This window comes from Thunnus albacares, chromosome 18 (genome assembly GCF_914725855.1).
Source record: "Thunnus albacares chromosome 18, fThuAlb1.1, whole genome shotgun sequence".
NCBI classification, from domain to species: domain Eukaryota; kingdom Metazoa; phylum Chordata; class Actinopteri; order Scombriformes; family Scombridae; genus Thunnus; species Thunnus albacares.
This window is the reverse complement of record NC_058123.1, coordinates 12,307,516-12,333,351: the sequence shown is the minus strand read 5'-3', so window position 1 is coordinate 12,333,351 and position 25,836 is coordinate 12,307,516. Positions and strand designations below refer to the sequence as shown.

The 25,836-nt window shown below is 40.5% G+C and overlaps 1 long non-coding RNA gene across 2 annotated transcripts in view; it reads right to left on the bottom strand.

Annotated features, from left to right (window-relative positions):
* LOC122968737 overlaps window positions 1-25,836 on the bottom strand; it is a 96,561-nt gene that overhangs the window by 55,517 nt on the left and 15,208 nt on the right. The window lies entirely within an intron of this gene.

Genomic DNA, 25,836 nt, shown 5'->3' with positions numbered 1-25,836 from the left:
CCTCAACCCCCTCGTTCTTTTTTACTCGTACATAACAATGACATGCCCACTTGGCACCTACAAGAACACACACACACACACACACACACACATCACACAAACAAAGGCACACACAGATATTAGGTAAAGTAAGTGCCTTTACATGTGTAGTCTTCTGGTCTCCTAGTAACCAAAGTTGGTGCAGCAGTGGAGCAGCTGCCTACTGTTTTATTAGCTGCTGTCTGAGTCCACGTCCACACTAAATTTAAATACATTTGGAAGAGCATCTTTTACAAACAAAGCTAACTTATTACTGTTATGTGATGCACCTTTTACAAACATGGCTGACTTACAGACTGGTGTTGAATCAAGAGGAAAAACCTGAATGAACAGGTGGAGAACCATAACAAATGTAGATGCTTCACTGAATGAGAATGAAAATGATGCACATCATAGTACATTTTTGCATTTTTTAGTTTTATTTTCACCTGATCTCAACATAATTGGACAACTATGAGAGATTTGGACTTGGACACCATCATCAAAACACTAAAAAGAGAGACTAAGTTCTGTTCCAGTAGTAGTAAAACCTCATTCAAAATCCCACTGATATTTGTAATGATGCAAATTCCTAAAACTCCAGCCCTGGAACATACTATTCCTCAGCAGTATATTGTGCAGTAGAGCTGCAACAATTAGTCAATAAACTGATTCGTTGATCGACAGAAAACTAGGGAAAAATGCTAAAAAAAATTTGATTTCAAGCTTTTCTTGATCATACATGGTAGTAGATTGAATGTTTTGGAAGTTTAGACTGTTGGCTGGACAAAACAAGACATCTGAAGATTTTTGACTATTTTCTGAAATTTTATAGACAAAACGATTCATTGATTAATTGAGAAAACAATCACCAGATTAATCAGCAATGAAAATACTTGTTAGCTGCAGCCCTATCATGCAGTTTATTCACTTTGTCTACACAAGGATGGCAATTTTTTAGAAACCAATGTGAATATTTTAGTTTCTAGCGGGCATTGCCAAACATGATTTCCCATAAGCCCTAAACCACCTAGTTAAATGTCAATAATTCAACAGAACCAGGCAAGAGACTGCTTATTTCAGACATGTCTGTGATAACAGCAGGACAGAGAGGATGTTTTTACACAGCAAAGAATAAAGCTAAAAATTGTAAAAATGACATTAGAAGAGAGCGTTCGTGGATATCACAGATATGGAAGAAACCAAGTTACAATGATCTACTATGCACACTGCCACGCTGGTAACAAATTAATTATTGTTTTACTTTGTTAACCTTACAAAAGGTTTTAACTTTTACTAGCAAGTGCTGTTGTGGATACTCATTTATCTTAAAATATGGATAATACACCCCAGGAGCATATTTCACTTTTTCAGAAAGACAGATGAAAGAAATGCTGAATTAGAGATTTCATGAACTTACACATTGCGAAGCTTCTAGACAGAGGAAGCGGCATCACAATTTTGGCTCTCTTTCAGAGGATATCTTTTAAAAGAATGAAGTTTCATCCCTCCAGTAGAGTTCCAGAAATATGTAGAATCCTGACAAGGAGCGTTAAAACCTTTCTGGTGGCTTAAAAAATTACTAAGACACTTTATGTTATGATTTGTTTGATTTGCCACTTGTCTGCGTTTCCATTTGCCAACATTGTTAAGAGGTACTTTTTCTGCTACTTATTTTGCATTTCATTGCAGCTGAACCAATAAAGGTTTTGTGGTGACATATTTGTCTGACAACTGCACTGACGTGTTAGAAAGTTCGTGACACATAGTGCAGTTCATAGTGCTGATAAAATCACATTTTTTAGATGACATTTGATGACAGAAACCAAGCGGGTGTCTCAAGGGGAATAATTATCCGTACTGATGCACTGAAAGATTGTTTTCACATTCAGTGTGAATGGACAATTATTATAGAAAGATACAGGTGTTTTCTTTCTCACTTGTGTGCCATCATCTGTGTTTCCCAGAGGTTTCCCGCTGACATTTTGATCCTCTCCCTTGTGTCCCGCTATGAGCTCACATGACAAGAACAGTCCTGATGCCTTTTGGGAAACCCAGACAATATTGGCTGTCCAAAATCTGACAGACTCCATCTGACTGACTCCGTTTCACAGCCTCCCACACACCTCCTACACGTTGTCCCCGGAGCCCAGCAGACTGAAGCTCACCTGTCACACACTCGCACACCCTGAGCAGTTTTGTCAGAAGTCAGTGGGTGGTCAGCAGGTCACCCTGTTAAGTAAGGTAATGTCCAAACTACAGCCAGTTTAAGGTGTAGCAGGCTTGGCGTCAGCTGTCTGGATATGTTGCTTTCTGCTCAATTGTGTTGCTGTATTGAGAAAAAAAAACTTGCTTTCTTTCTTTTTGTTTTTCTCTTTATCTCCTGTTTATGAATTCCTTACCTTCTCTGTCTATCACAGAGAAAAAAATGTCTCTCCCTGTAAGGAGGTGGAGCAGGGAGTTTATCGTAATGTGTCTCTTTTTTTTTTTTTTTTTTTTTATTCAGCACAAGGGCACTTGGCGACTGCTGTGAAGTAACAGAATTGTTTCCCCCAAATTTAATTTTCATAGTGTTAAGCTGAAGAAAATAACAGCACATTTTCTACAAGTAAGAATCCTCACTGCGCTGTCAACCTAGCAGAGGATCTCCCTCTAAACTGGTGTTAAAAATGAGATTTGTAGTAAAGCACTGAATTTCCATTACAGCATCTTTATGACTCCCCGAGGTCAATGTATATAACTGCTCCTTTATGACAATAATAACAAGCTTAATGAGATCAGATATGATACACGCTCTATACGGCCAGGTCCTCTTCATCCAAGAGCCGCGCCTTTGATTAAATATGTAGCTTTTTTTTGACATTGAGCTATGAGTGAAATGCCAATACAATATATATGATAATTACAATGCGTGGGCTGGAGTATCTCACTGATTTAAAGTCACTCATTATCCATCTCCCCAGGTCTCGTATCTGTGCATCTGTCTGTGTGTGTGTGTGTGTGTGTGTGTGTGAGGAGATGTGTGTGTGTGCTGGTAAATGCTTGGCTTAATGTAATCTCTGTAAAACACAGACGTAATGTTTCATTCTGGCTTCTACCCTAACAAAAGTATCCAGTAGATGAGTGGATGTTACAACAGTATGTGTGTGTGTGTGTGTGCATCTTTGTGTGTGTTTGTGTCAGAGGCTCTATGGCTGCACTTCAGACACGAGGCCTGCAGACAAAGGACCATTCATCGTCTCATTCAGGCGATCGCGAGGCCTCTCTTGGAGACACTGGGGCTGACGCCGAGATTGGCGGCACCGGGCGCTACAATAGTGACATTATTTGGTGTCAGCACAACTACGACACGCTTCTTGGAAGAATGACTCCAGGCTCAAGCTCCACTCTACACACACACACACACACACAGAGAGAAAAAAAAGGCGTGCATGAGCGTAGGATGTGTTTGTGAATCGGTGGTGTGTGCAAACTTGTAGGAACAAATTAAGACATTGCCTTTCGAAAAGTGTTCAGCAGTCGTGATCGTGATGCTTGTTTCTCTTCTCCGGAGCAGTAGGTGTTTAAAGGCGTGTTGTCTTGGTAACTGCATATTTCCCTTTTCACTCGAGGTGATCAGCTTGGTTCTCACCTCTTTGCACGTTCTCACAAACACTTATTGTTGTTTTTCACGGCGTGGCGGTGAAAAGCACACGGTTTGATTCACAGCCTTGGTGCGTTTCCTGCTCACATTTTACTAATTCAACACTAATACAGCCAATGCACAAAGTGACATATTGGCACATGTAAAAGTGTAGCAAACTAATTTGTTTATAATTGGTTTTGGAAAATTGCCATTGACTGTTAGCTTTCTATCGATCAATTTCTACTCACCTTAATCACAAATATGAGGAATATCTCAACGAAAAGCAGCTTTATTGGCAAACCTTTTAGACAATCAGATAAACTTGATTGGTTTTTTAAACATGATTTGTCTATTATTGATACAGACATGCTGTGCTGGTAATGGTGAGACATTATTGGACTTGATTGCTCATCATCATTTGTGACTCTCCCGGACAGATTGATTAAGTTATTGATTGTTCACTATAGAAACCGACCATTGTGGCTAACATCTCATAATGTGTTTTGTCCTCTCATTAAGACTGTTGTTATTGATCTAAATTATTAATAAACAGTGTTGGGGGTTACACATTATTGTAATCACATTACATTTGTCTGTAACGTAGTAATGTAACACGTCACTGTTCTAAAATTCAGTAATCACATTACAGTTAGTGATCAAACAATTATGTTGTTACTTGTGTTACATAAGTTCTTCAAGTATCTGGACAATGGGCAGATAAAAAAAAAAAAAAATCATCAAATGTGCCTTTCATGCACACTTGTGTGCCTGACCTCTCGTGACTTTGGCTAGAGTTCGTGTGGGAGATAAGACAAAAATGGCAGAGTGGTCTACAACTTCTGAGAGGTGGAGATATGCACATTACTAGGACAAGAATGTGACAGTTAAGTGCAAACTGTGACCAGGCCAGAAACAACTATCCACTGCCGTGAACACAACATCAAATCTCTCCAAGCACCTACAAAGGCAACATGGTAATACAAAGCTAGTAGCAAAAGACCCCCAGACTCAGAGTGTATGCAGACCCCAACCAAGCAGCCAAAGCTTGATTTTAGGTAGCAAAATCAGTGATGAACAGGCTTGTAGCATCATACATAGCAGAGAAATGCTGCCCGTTTCTACAGTAGTGCCACCGTCTTTCAGAAACATACTCAGCAAAATACAGATAACAGGGAAGGGACGGCCGCCATCAAAACTTAACTAGCCCTAACCCCTAACTTTTGCAAGCTATCTGGAACAATATTATGCCAAGATGGAAACTGAGGTAGGGAAAATGTTTGAGAGTTTAGAGTATGTGTCTACTACCGCTGACATCTGGACTAGCCACAGTGAAAGCTTCCTAGGAATCACTGCCCACTGGATTAACCCAAGCAATTCCATCGTGAGAAACCTGCAGTTGCCTGCAAAAGAATCAAAAGACGACACACGTAGGATGTGAAATTGAACGGGTTCATTCAACTTATGGATTGTCACACAAAGTCACAGCAACTGTCACAGACTATGGGTTGAATTTTATCAAGACTTCCAAGAAGAAGAAGATTCTGAGGAAGAAGGTCATGACGACCAAGATGTGACATTCACAGGTGTTGGAGAAGTGCTCTCCACCGACCCAGAAGGACAGTTTTCTCTCTCCCTTCACTTGAGATGTGCATCATACACTAAACCTAATTTCAAGTAATGATGTGGATGGCTGACAACGAACACCGAGTCCAAATCAGTCTACACTAATGCCACTTGGAAGTGTTCTGCCCTTCGGACTAAGACCAGCCGTTCTACCGTGACCTCTGAGTTCGTTGAGGACACGTGAAAGAAAACTCATTGTGCTGACAACAAGAAGATGGAACTTGAACTTGAAGTTCCATGATGCCCTATCCCGCATCACTGATTTGAATTGAACAGTCGACTAGGTATTAAAGGTATTAAAGTCGACTAGGTATTAAAGGTTTTACTGCAGTCATGAAACCACTCACTGTGGCCTTGGACATATTGCAAGGTGAAGATAACGGCTACTTTGGCAGTCTCCTACCAATGCTGGAAATTCTGATGTCCAAGACACTGACACTGCAAAATGTACTCTCCCAGATGACAGCAGGTCTGCCTGATCCCATAGTACAGGAAGGCCTATAGTGTGATTTGAAATCCGAAAGCCTAGAATACATTCCAGTTGTTTTTATTTAGGTCACGATCCCTCCCTAAATCACATGATGCTTGCAACTGACTTGATTAATCTATTAGCAATGCATTCAGTTTCAACCTAGAAGCACTATCCCTAATATTCTAAATTTCACCCTAAATTTAGCTGTGAAAGAACGGGGTTGCGTGTTTGATTATCCAGTCAATTGCTGTTGCACCTCTCACCAGTCAACTCCTTCCACGGAGATGCAACGCTTTGCTCTTTCTATTCATTTCTATAAATTCTTTACTGAAGAAGAATGCCCCCTATCAAACCACTCCCCACTTGATTGTGATTAGCCTACATCTGCAGCTCTGTTTTATATTACGTCAGCTCGACTTGAGTCTATAACTATCCTACAGCGCAAGTTACATTGTACATAGCCAACCTTATCCAATCTTTCTATATCGCAGGGCATCAAGACGCGTTTTGCGTCTGTGTTGGACAGCAAAGATGTTCTCCTTGCTGCTTGAACATTGCTGAAGTTTAAAGTGCGGCGTCTGAGAGAAGAGGAGAATAGAGACGCCCTGAGGACACTGCTGACTACAGAGTGTTGTGCTTTCTCCCACGATGAGCAGGATGCAACGCTTAAACAACAGACCCCCACCTCCAGCGGCAGTGAGAATGACCTCTGTGCTTTCCATGAAGAGGATACAGTTTCTTTAAACTCTGACACTGAAGTCATTGAATATTTGAAGTCGGGGTCAGAGATGGAGAGATCCTGAACCGTTTCCCTGCTATAAAGACTATATCCATGAAATTCAACACACCGACGCCGTCTAGTGCAACCATAGAGATGCTCTTCAGCCTGGGCAGTCTTGTGTTGACTCCGAGGAGGAACAGGTTGTCTGACAAACGATTTGAGAGATTCCTCCTCATGAGGTATAACCACTGCTTTAATGATAAATACGTCTAATGATTTTGTACTGGTGTTAGGAAGGCCAACCTCTTTTATATTGTTTTATAAATTGATATAGTTTTATTTTGAGGCAGTTGTAGCCTACTGCCAGCGCCGCCTTGATTGGCCTGCTTGAAAGGCCAAGAGTCCAGCGTTATTCAGACATGCAACTGAGCCTTGTTCTCGCCCCGACATTTTTCTGTGAAGTGCTCTTTAGGCTGGTTTTCACCAACTTTGCTGTCGGCTTTTTGGTATTACTTTATTAAAGAGCATAGAAGAAAAGATCTTGTGTATGTCTTCCTTATTAGGACAGGTATTTGTGCTGATATGTGGGCATATATAAGGTTTAATGTTATATTGTTAACTGACAACTTCGTGACAATGCATCTGAGACGTAACAAGTAGTGTAACTAATTACTTTCCACAGGGATTAAATAAGTAAAGCAATGCATTACTTTTTTAAAGTAACAAGTAATGTGTAATGCATTACTTTTTTTGAGTAATGACCCCAACACAATCTAGGTAGGTGATAAGATTGGGGAGATTGTAAAAGTAGGAAGAAAGACAGGGAATCAGATGTAAAGCAATTATTTGACTTCTCAGACATGGAGAGAGTTAGAAGGTTGGAGCTGTTTACTTTCATCCATTTTCCACTTTAATCCATCTTTTCCTCATGTGTGTATTTACAGTGCAGTCTAACATGTGTGTGGGGACTGACTGCGTGGCCAGTAATTAAACTCTAGTTTGTCTTAACACGCACCTCGGAGCCAAGGGAAACACCAAAGTGTCAGAATTAACATGCAGGTGTAAAAACCTGTTCGGCCTTCTGTTATTACAGGGCCGCAGACTTGGCTGATATATCCGTGTCAACACACGTATCTTAAACTGCAAGCAAACAAACAGAGGCTGAGGTGTATTTGAGTGTATATAAAAACCTTTTAAAGTAAGCTGACTGAGAGGTGACCTTAAATCAAAAGCCATGCACTCAAATACCAGATGCAGAAGCAGGTAAATCAAGTGTCTTTTTTTTTTTTCTTCTTCTTTTCAAAAAAGATCATACTGGTGGTTTTAGACCTTTAACCATAAAATGTGTATACTGTACTTGACATTTCTGCCAACCATTTTCAAAAGGATCTCTTGAGGAAGATTGATTTTTCTCTACCTTAGCAGTGGCCTCTGGTGTGCATTTAATGCAGGATAAAAATCTACTTTTACTTGCTTGAGATAAAGAATACATCCCAGTTGTCTTTCGTAAAAGCTACGATAACCATTTTAAAAGGTAGTTTCCAAACAGCAGCTTTGGTTATCCAGCGTCCATGTTTGCTTATTGTTTGTCCTTTTTTTGCTTTTTGGCATTTGAAAATGAGATCTATGGCAACCAAACTGTTCAGAGTAGAGCTATTTTTATCATCAATTAAAGTAATTTTTCTTTTATTTTTATTTATTTATTTTTTTTAAATGTAAAAAAATATGTTTTATATCACTTTGAACACTCTATGTTGGGGATTTTGGACTGTTGGTTGGACAAACAACACATTTGAAGACATCTGTGCGCTCGAGGAAGATGTGAAGAAAAACCTTTACTGTTTTTAATTGATTAATGGAGAAAATAGTTTGCAGATTAATCAATATTGAAAATAATGGTTGGCTGCAGCCCTGGTTCAAAGTGATTTGAATGTCTGCATGTTTATTTTCATAGTGTAATAAAGCCAATAGATACCAGCAGCTGTCTGGAAGTCAGCAAATGTATCTAAAAACATACAGTATACTGGTGATGGGCTAAAACATGCAAAACCACAGGTATGAAGAAGAATTTCAACTGGAAAATTGAGTTTAGGCAGGTTTTTTTTCTTGCTTGTTTTTGCAAATAATCAACTTTCCTTTTAGAATAATTCCACTTTTAAACTTTTGAGAGGCGCTTGTATCAAATACACTGAAATGTAATCACAGACGGCAAAGATGGAGCACAAGGATTAACTAACAGATGAAAATTTGTCAGAGAGAACGTCTAACGGCTAATGGGAGGATCTGTTTAGGATGTAGGTGATGAGTTTACAGATGCTGCTTTTTGAAGGTTAGGTTTCAAGTAATTACGAGGTGAAGAGCAGAAAAGACGGAAGGAGGGAGGGGGGTGAGGGGAGAGAAGATTGAATTTAAGAGACAAAGTGTGCAACGTTAGATTTAGATGAGGGAGAATTATTTCCCTTAATGATCGAGACGGACATGATTCAGACATAGGAGACAACTAAAATATCCTCAAGTCAGTTAGTTGATACACCTGCGTTTCTTCACACCTTTTCTAGACAAACGCGCTCAGTCTCTCACACTTACAAACACACGCTGACAAAACCAAAACACCAGCCATACATGCGCAACAACTCTCAGGCGTGTGTGTGTGTGTGTGTGTCTTGTGTGTGCAGGTTTGTGCGTGTCTGTGTCTGTCTCCTTGCATTATCACCCTTCGTCTGCCCTGCGGCCTTCCTGTTGACGAGCAAAGAGAAACAAAAAAGTAACTGTGAAGCAGAATGTGAGAGATACGCTGGATGAACTGTTAACTTCCTCAACCCACCCCCATTCGTCTCACACTCACACAGCCACACGCTCTTGCACTGTGCTCTTTGTCCCGGCTCTTTCCCCTATCTTTTTCTCTATTCCTCCCCCCCCCCCCCCCCACACCCTTCTCTGCCTCCCTCTATTCAGCCTCTTTCCTCTCAGTCACTGCCTTTGACCTCGGCACCAGTATACAAGCTAACCTTACACGTCAGCGGAAGGTCACTTGCACACAGGGAGGTCAAGGAGAGGTTGCGTTCGTGCCCCGGGGCGCTGCTTCTGTCCCAAAGGACTGTGGGCAATGTGACAAGGACGAGGCAGGCGGGGGGGGGGGGGATTGCTACTTGACCTCGGGGGGGTGGGGGGGGTTGTGGATGTTCAGCTAACGCGCATACAGCTGTATGCTTCAAATGGCTGAGGGTGCAAGTGTTTTATATGGTCACTATGGTGAATATGGAGCTCCATTTATAAGATAATGTAGACATTTGAAAGAAATGTGAATTTTTGTTCAGTTTATGGCCAAAAACGGCAAAAAAAAAAACAGAAGCAGGAAAAGGCTTAAGATTCACATTTAGAGATGATGTGTTCACAGTTTATTGTAATTCACAGCTTCTATATCCAAATAAAAATGCTAACACTCTGTTCATACCCAGAGGGAGTGCATAATGTTTACTATATCTCCATAATTTAAAGGTTGTCATGAGTGTTTTCTATTTTGCATTTTTAAAAGAAATACTTTTCTCTACCCCTGAATTTCTGAATCATTTCCATTCTCGCCTCCTTTTTCTTTCCTCCTGTCTCTGGGGAGTGTGTGTGTGTGTGTGTGTGTGTGTGTGTGTGTGTCCAGTGATTGTCTGCCTCCTACAAACTGATCTGTCTTCCTCAGAGCAGGGTGACAGGTCCCTCTGTGTCTCACAATAGACAGACAACCCCCTCACACACACATACACACACACACACACACACACACGTACACGCACACACACACACACATGCAGTCACACTTACCATACAGCCAGATGGGCTTGTGTCCCCCATCGCCAGACAAATTAAGTTTGGGCCCCCAGATTAATATTCAGGCAAAGCACTGGCTCTATATAATTGAATCATGGTACCATGAGTGTACAACAGGGGCTACTTTAGATGCACCATGTGTATATGCACGCACGCACACGCACACAGACACACACACACAGACACACACACACACACAACATCAACTCTTGGCTGCCAGCTGCGCTCGGTATCCTGTCTGCTGGTTGGGGGGAGATCATGAATACAGAATTGCAGTTCTCTGTGCACCTCACACTGTTTCATGGTGGATTTTACCTTTAAGTTTCTATTCCGCTGATATTACACCACTACCTTTTAAAAATATAGACTTTTTTTGTGTCACCATGTGGCATGTCAAACAAAGATGGAGCAAGAAACGTAAAAACAAGCTTACTTAAGACTACAGACGGCGTTTTAAAACAAAAACGAGCATTTTAGCACTGTTTCAGAGATAATCTCCGTCACATATCACATGAACATTCACGTACACTGCCGGTGTAAACAGGTAGCTGATTGTCTACTCTGTGGTTGGTTGCTTAGTTGCGGAGTAGAACAACAATGGCGAAAAGTAAGAGAAGAGATTTTTTTGGCTCGGACCGACGACGACACCTGTAATTCGTTATCCATGTCGAATTAACCGCTGGTAGTCGAGGCTGCCGTCGTTTGTTTTCTTCCAGAAAAGGGTCACATGAAAGGGGCGTGACGAATCAACAGAGGACACGTCATGACCGATAAGACCCGGTCGGGAAGCAAACACGGGTGTCTGCGTCATTGGCGTAGACGTAGGCGTAAACATAGCAAAGATTATGTGTTTTAAAATGAAAAGCTATTAGATAAGCTAATATGTCAGACAGTAAGTAACAAGAAATTGCTGTGCAGAAATACCAAAGATATTTTTAATACATATAAAACAGTGCTGCTGCTTTTACATAGTTTATCCAGGAAGCAATGTCAAGTTTATTTTTTAACTGTTAAATGTCCCACTCAGTACACTTTCATAAGATTAAGAGATCATTATAAAAAATGCTGTTGGTTTATGATACATTGTTGACCTTTAAATATGATTTTCAAAACTGTAAAATATCAATATCAGCTCTAAGAATCCAGTATAAGTCTGTCTATTGTGCTTCTTTCCTCTGGCGGGTCACTGCTCTGTCAGTCTCTCATCAGTGTTGTTGTAGACATTTTAGCCGCAGACACCAGCATTAGCTTATAGCCAATCATCTTGGCAGAGTTATATGTGAACCGGCTCCGCTGCATCCTCCCAGACGCCCTGGAGGGAGGTCTGACAGCAAAGTCGACCACTGTAAACACAAAGAAGAGCCTTCTTGTGCGGCGGATGGTTCAAACTTATTTCTTTTTCTTGTGTTTGTGGCTTAAAAAATTTTCAACTCAGTCCCTGATTGCCGGTGTTCATCCCCGTTAGACAAGCCTCGACTAATGTCCTCGCATCAATACTGCAAGTGTGCCACCTTACGTCCAGGAAAAAAAAAAAAAAAAGAAAGAAAGAAAAAAAAATCCAAAACTTAAAAATCCCCTTGAACCTGTGCTGTGCTATTCACATATGCTGTGTAGAGTGAGTGTATGCTAGGTAAAAGGAATCAAATATTTAAGTTTCCTTTTGATAAGGATTTCTTTTTGATGAAGTATGCTTTTTGAATGAAAGTTTCAGATTGTTTCTTTATCTTACACGCATTAACAAAAATGACTCGCTGTAATACGCTTCGGTGCTGTAAACAACCTTTGAAGCTAAATTTAATTCATCATCGCCTGCAGGACCGAGCTTGAAAAGACTGCAGTTTGTTTCTTAATATGTAGAAACAACAGTGAGGAGATTCAACAATGGTTCGGTGGCGCACCTCTTTCAAGGGCTCCGTGTTTGGTTTAATATTTAACCAGAGAGGTTAGCTCGGCTCCGTGGGGAACAACCAGCTGCTTCAGGGAATTACTATTAGATTTTCAAATACAGCATCTTCCAATCAATCCGGTCAGTCATATCAGCCGTGACTTCTGGAGATACAAAAATTTCAATCCTAATAATAGAACAGAGTGCTAGTCTGCTCAGCTAGCTGCTAGACTGCCCACTCATCTCTTACCCTCAAACACACACACACACACACACAAACAAATGCACACTCACACCTCTACAGTCTCCTCTGTTTCGTGTTCTCTCACAGGCTGTCACCCTCACAAGTCGTGGTGTACAGAGAGGGGAGGTGACACGGACACACACACACACACACACACACGCACGCACACACACCACTTCATTTCTCACCAGGCTTTTTCTGTCTCTCTTGCACCACCTCCTCCTCCTCCTCTCTGTCTCTCACACTCTCTGTCACACTCAGGGTTCAGTTGTGGGTTAGCTGGCACAGTCGCTACGTATTGGGTTTCGTGTTGACTAACCGACTGATCTCTACGTTTGTTTTCATCAGTGTTAGGGTTTTCACGTGATGTAAGAGGCAAACACCGGATTGTTTTTCACTACTCGACGTGTACGGATAAGACTGCAATAAATGCGAACACACACGCAGATAAAACTGTAAAAAAAAAAATAAAATCTTGCACCAGTAAAGTGGTTAATTATTCCCTATCTGCACCTTTTTTGGTAATTTCATGGCTCCTCTTGACATCTCTGGTGCCAAAATGAGCAGGGAGGACACTAGAGACAAGTGAAGGTACCAATCAGTGTTGTTTTGGCATAAACACAGCCTTTGCTCCTCCAACTATTCAAACCCAGTTTGAGCACAGACACCAAGACAAAGCTGTTTTCACAGCTTTACTTAGCAAAGGCGCTCCCACGTACAGCTCTCCAAAAATCGCTCTTCAACCCGCTAGACACGACTACACGCACATCAGTGTGTGTGATTACGGCCGTAATGCCGGTGAAGCTGAGTCTGTACTGTGTTAGAGGGGTATCTGTCATCCACAGCTGTTTGTATGCTGTGTGAGACCCGTCACTTTCACTTGATTAAATCCCCACAGTCATCTTATCTGAAGGCGGCAGGACAGGTATGTTTGCTCCACTGGCAACCGTTAATTTGAAGGATGTGCAGCACATTTTCAAAAAGCCACCCCAATTATATGCACCACTTCCTGTGTGGGTGCCTGGGTGAAATCTTTTGCAGACTCGGAATCGGGCTTGTGCAAAATAAGTTCTCTCAAACGTCTCTGCTTTTGTCTACACTAATTCTCTTGTCTTGGTTCTTAACATCTCGTAGTTTAGAGAAAATATCAAGGGTGCAGGAGCATCATTTCATTTTTTTAAGCACAATCTGGCCACAAAAATAAACAAGGAGGCAAAATGGAGTATGTTTACATGCACACAAGTATCCTGGTTTTGAACATATCTGGGATATGAGGAGAAACCTCTTTATTCATATCCCTGTATAAACACTATCCAGGTTTCTGATACATTTGTATTATTCCCAGTAAGTTGTAGTGGCACATTCTGTATTTCCACTGTTTACGTCTCTTGCTGCCTGTGGTGGGAGTCGATAATTTATGAATGGAGTGTAATCACTGGAATTTGTCTCTGGTGCATCGGTGTCCAATGGATGATCCAGGTGTGTCTTTGATTACTTGCCATTCACCACAGCAGTTGAGGATAAACCCGGTCTAATTATCAGAGCATTTTCTGCTTTGTTTTGTTTGTCTGTCATCTGATCAGTGGCAATAAAATGTATCTTCCAGAGTTTCAGTGAAGATCATCATTACATATTCGTTTTGCTGACAGCAAACATGACTTGAGTCGGTGACACACCCACGTACAGTACCAGTCAAAAGTTTGGACACGTTTTCTTGTTCAAGGGAATAGGAAGGTGTATCAGAAATCAGAAACCTGGATAAGGTGTTTAAATGTGCTAACACAAAATCAGGATACACCAAAAACTTGATCATGACAGGGATACTAATGTCAGTGTAAAAACACTCAGGGAAGATCTTAAAGTGATTGGAGTTGCAACAATTTGTTGGTTAATTGATTAGTCAGTCGACAGAAAATTAATCAAATAATCGTTTTAGTCATATTTTAAGCAAAAATTGCCAAACGCTAGCTGCTTTCAGCTTATCAAATGCGATGATTCATGTTTTCTTTGTATTACAGGACAGTAAACTGATGATATTTGGGTTTTGGATTGTTGGTCACATGAAGAAGACACCTTTGAGCTTTACAAAATTAACAGTTATTTTTCTTATATAGATAAAACTATTTATTGATTAATCAGAGAATAATCCACAGATTGATCATTAATGAGAATAATTATTAGTTGCAGCCCAACTCAAAATCTGTTATTTGAATATCAGATATCCGCCTTCTGCTGGCTTTAAAGGTGGCTTTAAAAATAGTTTCCTTCATGGAGGAAGTAACTGTGATCAGCTTATTTTCTTTTCAGTTACAATGGAGTCCAATAGATGTATTGATACTATTTTGCTGCAGTGTCTACTTGTCTCTACTGGAAACCATTGTAACCTATTGATACTGGCCACAGTCACTGTTGGCCTAAGGTGTGTTCAACACACCACACGCACATAAATAAACACAAACACTGACGAAGAGCAAGCCCGCACTAACATCAACACCCAAAAAAAGAAAAGTAGACCATTGCTCCATTTCCTATAATAGGCGCCACACACACACACACCCATATACACAAACCTGTGATCACAACAAGTGCCACTAATGACAAACTTTATCATGCCACACCTTTATTAACACACACTACAACACAGCTAAACCAGAGAAGAGAAACAGAGGCCGCCTTTGAACTGCAGCGCACTCATCGCCCCAGACTCAACCTCTCCCCAAGGAACAGAGCTTTGCCACTGTAATATAGTGTACGCTCCCTGGCCAGATGAGGGTATTAGCAGCATGAATAATTAGGCCAGATGTCCTGTTCTGGGCCAGCAATACTCAGCTACTTCCCCAGAGTTCAGTGTAGACACACAGAGGGAGATCTCATGAGAGGCCAGCACAGGACGGTCAAAGGCAAAACCGAAGAGAGGTGCAGATGCGATGTTGTCAGGGCCACACAAACCACCAAATGCTTAAATATCATTGAAGAGAAGACCTAGATATCACTGCGAGCCCCTACAGTCATGTTTTTCAATGTCTGAACCACTTAGCGGACGGGAGCGAGACAGAGACATAAAGAGGGAGAGAGTGACACACACCGCATCTCTCCTACACTAATGCAGCAGGGGCAGCGGCAGCTCTGTTGAAAAGCACATGAAGCCCCAAGGCAGCTTTCTGGTCCTTGGTAATCTTCTTCAAATCTCATCCCTAATGCTCACTCACACCCAAACACCCATCTGAAATGTTCCAAAAAAAGGCAGACCGGCCGCCTGGATGACTGGATGACAGGCTGGCCGGCTAATTGACTGGGTGAGTGAAATCAATGTGGTGAACTGGATGTGCTTTTCAGCTCCACTAACAGTACACTGGTTCAGTAAGAGTTCAGCACGCCACAGTAAATGGTCTGGGGGATTTGTGTGCGGCTCAGCTGGTAGGACACAGAATCGCAGCCGTTTCCGTGAATCCACAGGAGAGGACGCTTCGCTGACACGTGTTAACCGAAAGGTGCAGAGAACATTATAGAATTATACACGGAGGAAAAAGGAGGAGTGAAAGGTGGAAATAATAAATCATACAAGCAATTTAATACAAGTCTTCTGAGTTGAAAGATTTGCCTTCATATTTACTAAGCGCAGTCCCTTCCTGGAGTCCCGCTTGTCTTGTTGGTGATGACAAGATTAGAGCTGCAATGATGAATTGATAATGAAAATAATCATTAGTTGCAGCCCTAGATAACACAAGATGTTGTCTTCAAATGTCTTGTTTTGTCTGATCAACAGTCCAAAATCCAAAGCTATTCAGTTTACTATTATGTATGACATGTAAAAGTTTCAAATCCTCACATTTGAGGAGTTGCAACCAGCAAATGTTTAGCATTCTGCTTAAAAAAAATGGACTGAAACGATTATTCGATTATCAAAATGGTTGCCGATTAATTTTGTGTCAATCAACTATCAGCAGTTGATCAACTCTCTTGCAGCTCTACAAGTGCATCAAATCCCAGAATCCTCCCTCCTCTCATTCTTCAAAGGACATCTGCTTTAAGGAATAGGGCAGTGCATAATGTGTGTGCGTGTAGCAAGTGCGTGGTTGAGCGAGCAGCAGAAAAGTGACAGTAAGTGCGAGCAGAGCAGATGAGAAAGTTAGCAGTAAGTTATCAAAATGGCAGTAAATGTACAGTAAGGGCTACAGTGTTTCCGTTAATAAATGCTGCAGCTTCTCAAGACAAAGAAAGTCTCATCTGTTGTTTCCCCAACTGCTGGAAAAGTGAAGGGTTAGCCCCAAAGTTAGCGACAATGGGTTAGCCTAACCTGACCAGGCTCACTTGAGGTGAAATAACCTTTAAGGTGGACTAGTTATTCTCATTTTAGTGTCAATCTCAGCTGTTCCTAAATGGAGAAATGTCTGGCTGCTGAGTCTGGGAAAGAACACTGTCTGTCACCAATCAGTCGTGCTCTAATTCAAAAACCTACTGATTCAGTCAGTGACACAAATGATTCAATACATTCAGTCTGGCTTGAGGATTGAGTAGTAAACATTTGTTCATTCATGTGCGCGACGACTCTAAGGAAGAAAAGCCCCAATTGCAAAAAAAAAGGAAATTCCAGCCCTGTTTGCCCATCACTAATCAGATCATCATACAAGCAGTTAAAAAGCTAAAGCAGCTGGAGAGTCAGCTAAGCACAATCATTGTGTGTCTGTCTAGTGAAGAGATCACTTTAATGAAGATGTTAACAGCTACGAGTCTTCTGTTCTTCATTCTCCTCCACGCCTACTGGAGAGTCTCATAATGGTAACAAGGCCACCTCACACAGTAGTACACACACGTGCATACACACACAGACTAAAGGGCTACAGTGGGATTTTCTTTCCCTCTCATATACAACCTACATGTATGAACACACACACACACACACACACACACACACACACACACACACCAATGTGTACACTGTTCTGGCAAGCTTCCGCTCTTACGTCCAGGGCATCTAAGATAGGCCCGATGTTGAAATCAGTCCCCAGGAAAATTTGATCCCTTCCACTGTTTAAATTCCACGGACTTTGAGGCATGCAGTTGCTTAGCAACAGCAGAGCTGTATCCCCGTCTCTGATATCCATTTTAGTTTAGTTTCTGCATATTCCAGCTTTGACTCAGACCTAAGTTAAAGATCTATAATAATTCTAGTTCATGTCAGTACACTTTGGACAACATTGACACAAGATAGTTTGAGTTGTAGAGCATACGGAATTATTAAAATATACTCAGAACATTTGACTTGTCTTTGCACGCTAACATGTCAAGCATAAAAAAGTTTTCACAGCATTACAGTAGTGGGAACAGAAAGAAATATTTAGCCTCATATTGACATAATGTTTTAATATCCATTACAAAGACTCATATTCAATATTTGGAGTCCTTTCCTCTACTAAGCATTTATTTCCCTTCGATCACGCACAAGCACGGTAAGCTGACCAAAGTGCGTTTCTGCTCTGATGGAAGTCATGTTTTGATTTCATGTCTGATGAGACTAGAAAGCCTAAAGAAACCGTGTGTGTGTGTGTGTGTGTCTTTTATGTACTGTTCTAATCACTATAATAACTTCTGCTGAACATCACAGTCCCTAAGGGTGTTGTGTTTGTGCATGAGAGAACAACATAAGTATTTGTGCATGAGAGGACGGTGTAAGTATAGGTGGGGGCCAAGGACGACAGGACTGTGAGGTTTTTTTTTTTCTGTTTTGTGAGGTTTTTTTTGTTTGTTTGTTTGTTTTCTGTTTGGAGGTCCCTGCACGTCCCTCTATCCATCCAACTGTTTCTTCTTCCCTTCAGCTCTCCATCATGGTCACAGGAATCAAAGAAAGCTCTGTCTGCTGTGTTGCCAAATATTTGATAAGGCTTCACATTGCCCAGATAGACCCCGGACCCATGGACAAATTCCTCTGCTAACAAAGGGGATTTATTACAATGGGATTTGCTGTGTGTGTGTGTGTGTGTGTGTGTGAAGAAATGAATCAAGCCAAGAGTAGTCCAGTAAATTCACTGTATTCTCATCAATGCTGCTCACTATTCTTGCCATGTCTGCCTCTGTTGTTGAAGTTTTAATGCCGGTGTTTGAGACGTCATTGGCTGCAGACGTTTGTTTACAACCAGCTGCACCGGCACACTACACATCGTGAGTTTCTGTCTCCGTTACAAATACGTTTCATCTACAAAAGGGACTTCTGTTCTTCTTCCTCTTCTTGCTCCGCTACCCACAAGTGACAGAGAAAGTGTTTGTATGTGATTATTGACAGTCGTAAACTAAGGAAAGCTTATTTGGATTCATTCAGCTTGTGGATGTCATCGGGGTCAGAGCAATCTGGACACAACCGATCATGCTCCTTTTGATTCCCTCAGAAAACAGAAGCACTCAGTTGTTTTCTGATCCATTTAACTATGTACAAGTATGACTACGGATGTTCATTCTTGATCGTTGGAAACAATATTTGATGGAGATAATCACCTACATAAAAGTACTTCAAACAAAATAGAGGAAAATGTGGTCATCACGGTCAATGGTTTCTTGTTATCCATGTTATAACTTTAAGCTACCTTGACTTAAATGAGAAAACGAATACATTGCGCAAGAAATAAAATACTGGAATACTTCACTGTAATAGAAACGGCAGAAAAGAACTGCTCAATCAGAGCATAGTATGTAAATTGTGTGCTCAACGTTAAACACAAGCTTAAACCTACAATAACACATTTTTGGCTAGTTATGGGCAGCAGAAACAAGTTGTGAATACAACACTGACATATCACTTTTTTAGTTGATATGGCGAACTTAGCAAACAGTTGCTTATTTACACATCTAACAGCTACGGATTAACATTATCATCCATTTGGAGTCATGTTTCTGTCCACCTGGGGAGTCCAATATTCACTCTCTTTAAGTTCACCGCTATGTTCGCTAGCTAGTTGCTATCTGTGACTGTTTGGTGCTGAGCAGGTGGTATAGTGTTTTTAGATCTTTTCTGCTGAAAACAGCTGCCTGCTGTAGCCAGAAAGGACACTATGAGAGCAGTGAGAGTGAACCAAAATAGTAAGTTGCAGCCAGACAGCTAAAACAATGAGCTGTAACTTGCTATGTTCCATAAAGCCGAGGGGAGCTGCAGAGTCTGGTGATCATTCTCTGTAGGTTCATCGCTATGAGCAACTACTATCTCATTACACAATGTCGTTTTATTCATTGTTGTTAAAAAAATATTGACTATAACCAATGTTAGGTTTGTATTAGGCAAGAGAGAGCCTTCCACTTGAGTCTGTATGTGTGAGCAGGGGGGGTAAAGCTAGATTAGGAGGCTTCATCTCACTGCAACTCCTTTTATTCTTGATTTTCTGTCAGTAACCCTACCAACAAAATGTTTCACCTTTATGTATCAAATAGTTGCTCTAACTCTTCAAATTTCTACAGGAACTTGTGAAATATATCTGCAGCTCAATCACTAAATCGTCCGTGCTGATATGGTTAACACACAAGATTCTCTAGAAAAAAAACTGTTCAACTGTTCTCTTCAAGGATAACAAGTCAACTAAATTTGGGTGCTACTTGTGTGTACAACCACAGTTTATGCTGCCCCATGGTCACAATCATCGGGGCGTAACCTGCATCAAAGTAAACAACGGCTGTCCCGTTCCTTTTACAACTTGGCATCAGTTATTACTGGTTGAATAGGACACAAAAATGAGCACAATCTCTGAAACAGAACATCTGACAAATGATGTTAAGATTACATTCCTCCATCACGGATTGCATTTTGTGATTTTCACTTATTTGTCAAGTGAGAAATTAAGCTATTGATTTACATCAGTAAAACAATTTCTCTTGAACAAATACTCCGATAGCGCTCTGCTTGTTTGCTATCTTAGCAGGAGATAGACAAGCTGATCAATATCAATTTCATCTCAGTGTGTTCAGTTCAGAGAGAAAGTCAAAGACGTGTTTAGCCTAGCTTTAGCTCAAGGTGGAGGCAGTCAAAGGTGCTTTCTAACAACTGCAAAGCCCAGTTTTCATCTTTGTTACCTTTCTACTCAAGGCAAAGTATTTAAATCAAGTGCAGGGAGTTATTTGACTGATATGAAAACTATTCCTAAGTGGAGGTTTACGAAAGGAGGTTTCTATAAAAAAAAAAAAAAAAACCCTGCAAAGAGTTACCTTGACTCTTCTCTACGTCCTTCGTCTAGGATGGAGATATTTCAGCTCTTGATTTGCTGTAACACACTATTCAACTGCGTTTAGGTTTTGCTTTATACACTAGACTTATGCATTTATCTTATTTGGCTTTCCAATAAAAACGTCTACTTTTCTGTAACGTGAGAGCTCACGGTAAGTAACAGTGGCAGAAAGCTGGAATGAAAAACATTTTCTCAGGCTCTCTGCGGAGGGAGACCTACACATCATCGCGCATATAAAGCTTGTCAGCACTGTGATTGTTCTCAATAACCCCTGTTGCCCAGATGAATGATGGCAGGTACTGGATGAAAGCCAGCATCTGCTTAACTTCAGCTAAAGTCTCTTTCCAACATTTCATTCAGTACCATTCAATGTCAAGCATCGCTGCACAAACGAAAGAGTGATGTGTAATAGAGAGAAAAAAATGCTTGGAGATGAAAGAGCGCTCCGTCGCTCACCGCCGCACGTATGATTAGCTCCGTCAAGTGTGACTACAGCAATCTAGAGTGAGGTGTTTGTCAATATGTTGTTCAAAAGCAGAGAAAGAAACTTTTCAAGTTCACTTTTCATATGAACTTTTGAAAGCAGCCAAAAACTTATAGTAAAAACTACACAGCAGCACAGCAGTCAGTCTCAGGAATATAAAAACGTGGTTATCCTATGACTTAATACAGTAAACATCAGGGGGAAATATCTATATTTTTTGCTGATACCATAGCCTACTATCTACCATAACACCCCTATCTACTGTCTATGTGAAGCACAGTGCGTTCAACACTTTAAATCAAACTGTCTCAGCACTTTTTCTTTCTTCCATATCTCACTTTAACAGTCTCTCCCTAGTGTCATTTTTTTTTTTTTACCCTATCTTGATCCTCTTTTTAACAGTGTGTCTTTATCAGCGTCAGTGTGTTTGTTTGGAGAGTACAGCTCACCCAGTACGACATGGAAGTACGTCACCGCCGATGGCCTGTGCTTAGAAAATAAGGGCAACAGGAAGAGACCACTCAGGGAGAGAGGAGACAGGAGGGGAGGTGAAGGAGAGAAGGGTGAAGTTGTGTCGGAGGGAGAGAAAGTAAAAAGGAGGCAATGTACGGTGCAAGACATCAATGACTTTTTGCATGCTAAAGATTTTTGTTTTGTATATGTTAGGTGCTCCCTCAGGTCGCTTTTCATTATCTTCTGATCAACCCCAAAAAGTCCAGTCACCAAAATGCAGATGAAAGAAGAGAGGAGTTGATAAAAAATGTTGGGTACGCTCATCTGACTCCCCTTCAATTATTACTGTGCACTTGCAGCAACAAGCTTAAATGAGCAGCAGCAGCAGCGACCGACTTAATGACTTTTTTATGCCTCTCACAGAGCACAGAGGAAGCCTTCCCTTCTTATTTGCTGCATGAAGTTGAGGACATATGTAGCCTGAAAGGACGTAGAGAAACAATTGGTCAATTAATCGATTAGTCAATCAACAGAAAATGTATTCATTTTTCTGGTTCCACCTTCTCCAATTTGAAGATTTGCTGCTTATATCATTATAAACTGACTATCTTTGGATTTTGGACAGGACTGGACAAAACGAGACATTTGAAGAGTTCACCTTGGGCTCTGGGCTCTTTATGACATTTCAAAGACTTAACGATTAATCAAGAAAATGAGCAGATGAATCATTACTGAAAATATTAATTGCAGGCCTCAAATGCAGACACTACTTGGGACTGAGCGCAGCACGCTCACCTGCTCTGCATAATATCCAGGTAAAAAAAAACATGTAATGTATGTTTTTATTTACAGTTATATTCTTCTAAAGAGATGCTAGAACTGAATATCAAACCAAGATAAGGCAGTAGAGGACAGAGCTCTTTGTAGTAAAGATGGAAATAGCCATACACTGTAAAAAATATTATGGATGTACCCATATGTGTGTGGAGTCCTGTTTTGAAGCCTCAAGTTTGCATTTTGATCGTCGCCATCTTGGATTTTTGGAGCCAGAAGTGACTATATTTGGACAAGAGGGTGGAGCTGACCCTAACACTAGCTGCTAGCTTGGTTAGCACGGAGCATTTACAGTCTATGGTTAACTGTGATAATGCTAATTTTCACTAGTGAAAAACAAGCTTAAAACCATTCAAACAAAATGTACTTACCAGAAAAAACTGAACATCTGACTCCTTAAAGGGTGTTTTAGTACAACCAAATTCTGAACAAGACTTTTTAGGCGACCAAAATGTTACAATGAAAAAAACTGAAAACACACTTAAAGAGCGACGGCTACGGCTACTCCGTGAATCTGGAGTTATGCCATGGTTACATTATCTAACCAATGTTGTCACTGTGGTAGTGACTCGCCTGTGACGGCACCCACCTGTCACTCAAAGTGGCCACACCCTTAATTATGCATAACTTTAAGCCTTAATGACATGTAATCAGGTGAGTTATTCTTTTTTTTTAATTCATGTTTCAGCCCAGGAGGTTGCTGCTTGGAAATAGTACATGATCATAACATATCAGGTGTCCACCAAAGCAACAGAAACCTCTTTTCTCCAAAAACCATGTTACTGTGACTCTGGATAATCTACAGAAAATCACCCACACTTCTAAGGAACCGTTTTTTTCATCAAAAAAGTAGTTCCAATGAAAACTGTTCGCTGTGAGGTCTGTGGATTGTCTAGCGTATCAAGGACACGGTTTCTGGAAAGACTTTTTTTTTTTTTTTAAACGTTAACCGTCAATGCTGTGAGCATCACAAAAGAAAATCTGTTCACTTCCATTGTATTTGGGTGGAAGCATGAAGCTCAAAACCAAAACTGACTAGAAACCACATGAAATGACCTGCTCCTAAACAATGTGGCACACTATGCTGTGTCAGATTGTCACTGTACTGTTACTGTAAGACAATGCAGAGATGACGACTGAGTCGGGAGCAGAAGAGAAACTGGATCTTTACCAAGCTCTCAGTCAAGAGCATTAAGGATGAATAGACAGTAGTTTCTCTGCTACTTGTGTTCTTCTGGCATTGAGCGAGGAGATAATTAGAGTGAAAGCAGAAGTTATAGTCGTCGTAGCGCATTCATCCCAGGATGTTCATTCTTTCTCTCTCTTTGTATCTCCTCTTTATCTCTTCCTCCTGCCTGGATCAGCACTATTGCTTTGATCTGGCTCTTCATATAACAAGGCCCCAGGGTCTACTATACAAGACAGTAGAAAGAGTCCAAACTACAGTGTGTGTGTCTGCGCACGCCCCCGTGCACATATGTGTATGTGTATACATACTTAAAGTATGTGTTGAATATCTTCTTGCTTGTGTCAGACACTCGCCAAATTTTCCCTCAGGGATTAATTCTTCATGAGGGTTTTTTTTTTTTTCCTCCTTTCTGAAAAGCTCACTCTACTTTATTAGTAAATGATATTGCAGTCTATTAGTGATGCTGCTTGGGTGATTTCTTTTTTTTTCCCCCACTTCAGTCCTGTGGATGCTTAATTGGCATGAAAATGGGATACTCTATATTGCCATTGCAGTAGGTGATAAATTGAATGTCATTACGTTTCCTTCCATTAACTGCAGAAAGGTTAACCATGAAATTGGGACAGAAATGATATGGAAAGGGCTCACTTAGTATTGCTGCTAATTTTCATTCATTTGTTGCCATAATCAACACATTTTAAAACTGTACACTGACTATTCTCTGCAAAATAAGGGACAGTTTCAGGATTGGAGAGACTTTTAGGTTGGGGAAATGTACCATGTTTTTATGAGTAATGAGGAAATGCATATAAAAAGTTACGTTTACAGTTACAGTAGGGCAAGAACACTGTGTTCTCTAGCAATTAGGATTTTGTCTGGTATGTCGTCTGGTATTTCGTCAGATTTTGTGTTTCTCTCTGCTATTGTAAATAAGATCATCTACCCCATCTTGTCTGCATCTCTGTCTCTCTCTCTCTCTCTCTCTCCGTCTCAGACAGGATGTTTTGAGGAGGAAGACTGCAGGGTCATGGTCTGATCCGGAATGTATGATAAAGATCAACCATTTCCTTTGCATCATGTGTGCGTGTGTGTTTCTGTGTCTGTGTGTGTTCATATTCAAGTCCAGTCTCTAACATTTTGTGAGATGAGCATTATGTCTTAAAGATGGAAATATTCATATGTCCTCTGTGAGAGAGACAAATACATTTTTTCTTATGTGAACTTCTCTGAGGAAGGGGAATTGCCTACCAGTGAGCGGTGGCTCTGCATTGAAATGCATCAGTGCTGTGGTTGGGATGGTGGATGTGTGTGGTAAAAAATTTCAACCCCAATCATGAAAAGTACTTTGACTTTTTGGTGCCACTGTCTAATCAGGTATACTTTATAAAGATTTTACATGTGTAAGTTGTTAAAAGATGATATATTATTGCTTTACAGATCAGTAATACGTCATTAATAACGTAACCTTTGCGGTTTTGGGATTGTAAAGAATTGTCATTTTGCTGGTGTTAGTTGATTGTAATTGGATTATTTCACTTTTTCTGTCTTATATTTTGTCTTTAATTGTTCATATGATTATTTTATAATGACTATTTTATTTTTAATATCATTTTGGGTTTCCATCATAACCCAAAACCAATCATTTTCGTTCAAAACAATTATTACTGATCTGTAAAGAATTAATAATTGATATATTAACCATTAATGAAGCCAGAAGTTACAACTTATAAACCCTCTATAATGGATGCCTGGTCAGAAAGTGGTATTGTGTGGTCCTAATGTAACTTTTCAATTCACAAACTGCTAAAAATGTCAGATCCAGGTCATGCTCTTATTACATAATGTAATTTGTTATGTAGGAAAGTAGTACAAATAAGCTTTTTTTCAGGCCAAACCTATGAGAAGCTCAGTCTGGAGCTGCAACTTTTCTCGATTCATAAATTAATACTTTAGCCAAAAACATGTTTATAACATCCTAAAACCCAATTGGATGTGTTCATATGTCTTCCTTTCTTCAACTGACACTACAAAAACCAAATAAGTTTACTAGCATATAAACAAAGAGAAGCAGCAATTGAGAGGCTGGAACTAGAGACTGTTTGGTATTTTTGCTTGAATTTGAATGCTCGATTTTCAAAATAGCCACATTATGAATGATTGATTAGACTGTTTCAACTTGATAGTAGTATCAATGCAGCCACATTTTTGGGGGGCTGTAAACACATTATACGAACAGAGAGAGGCAGACAAAAATGAGATTTTTGT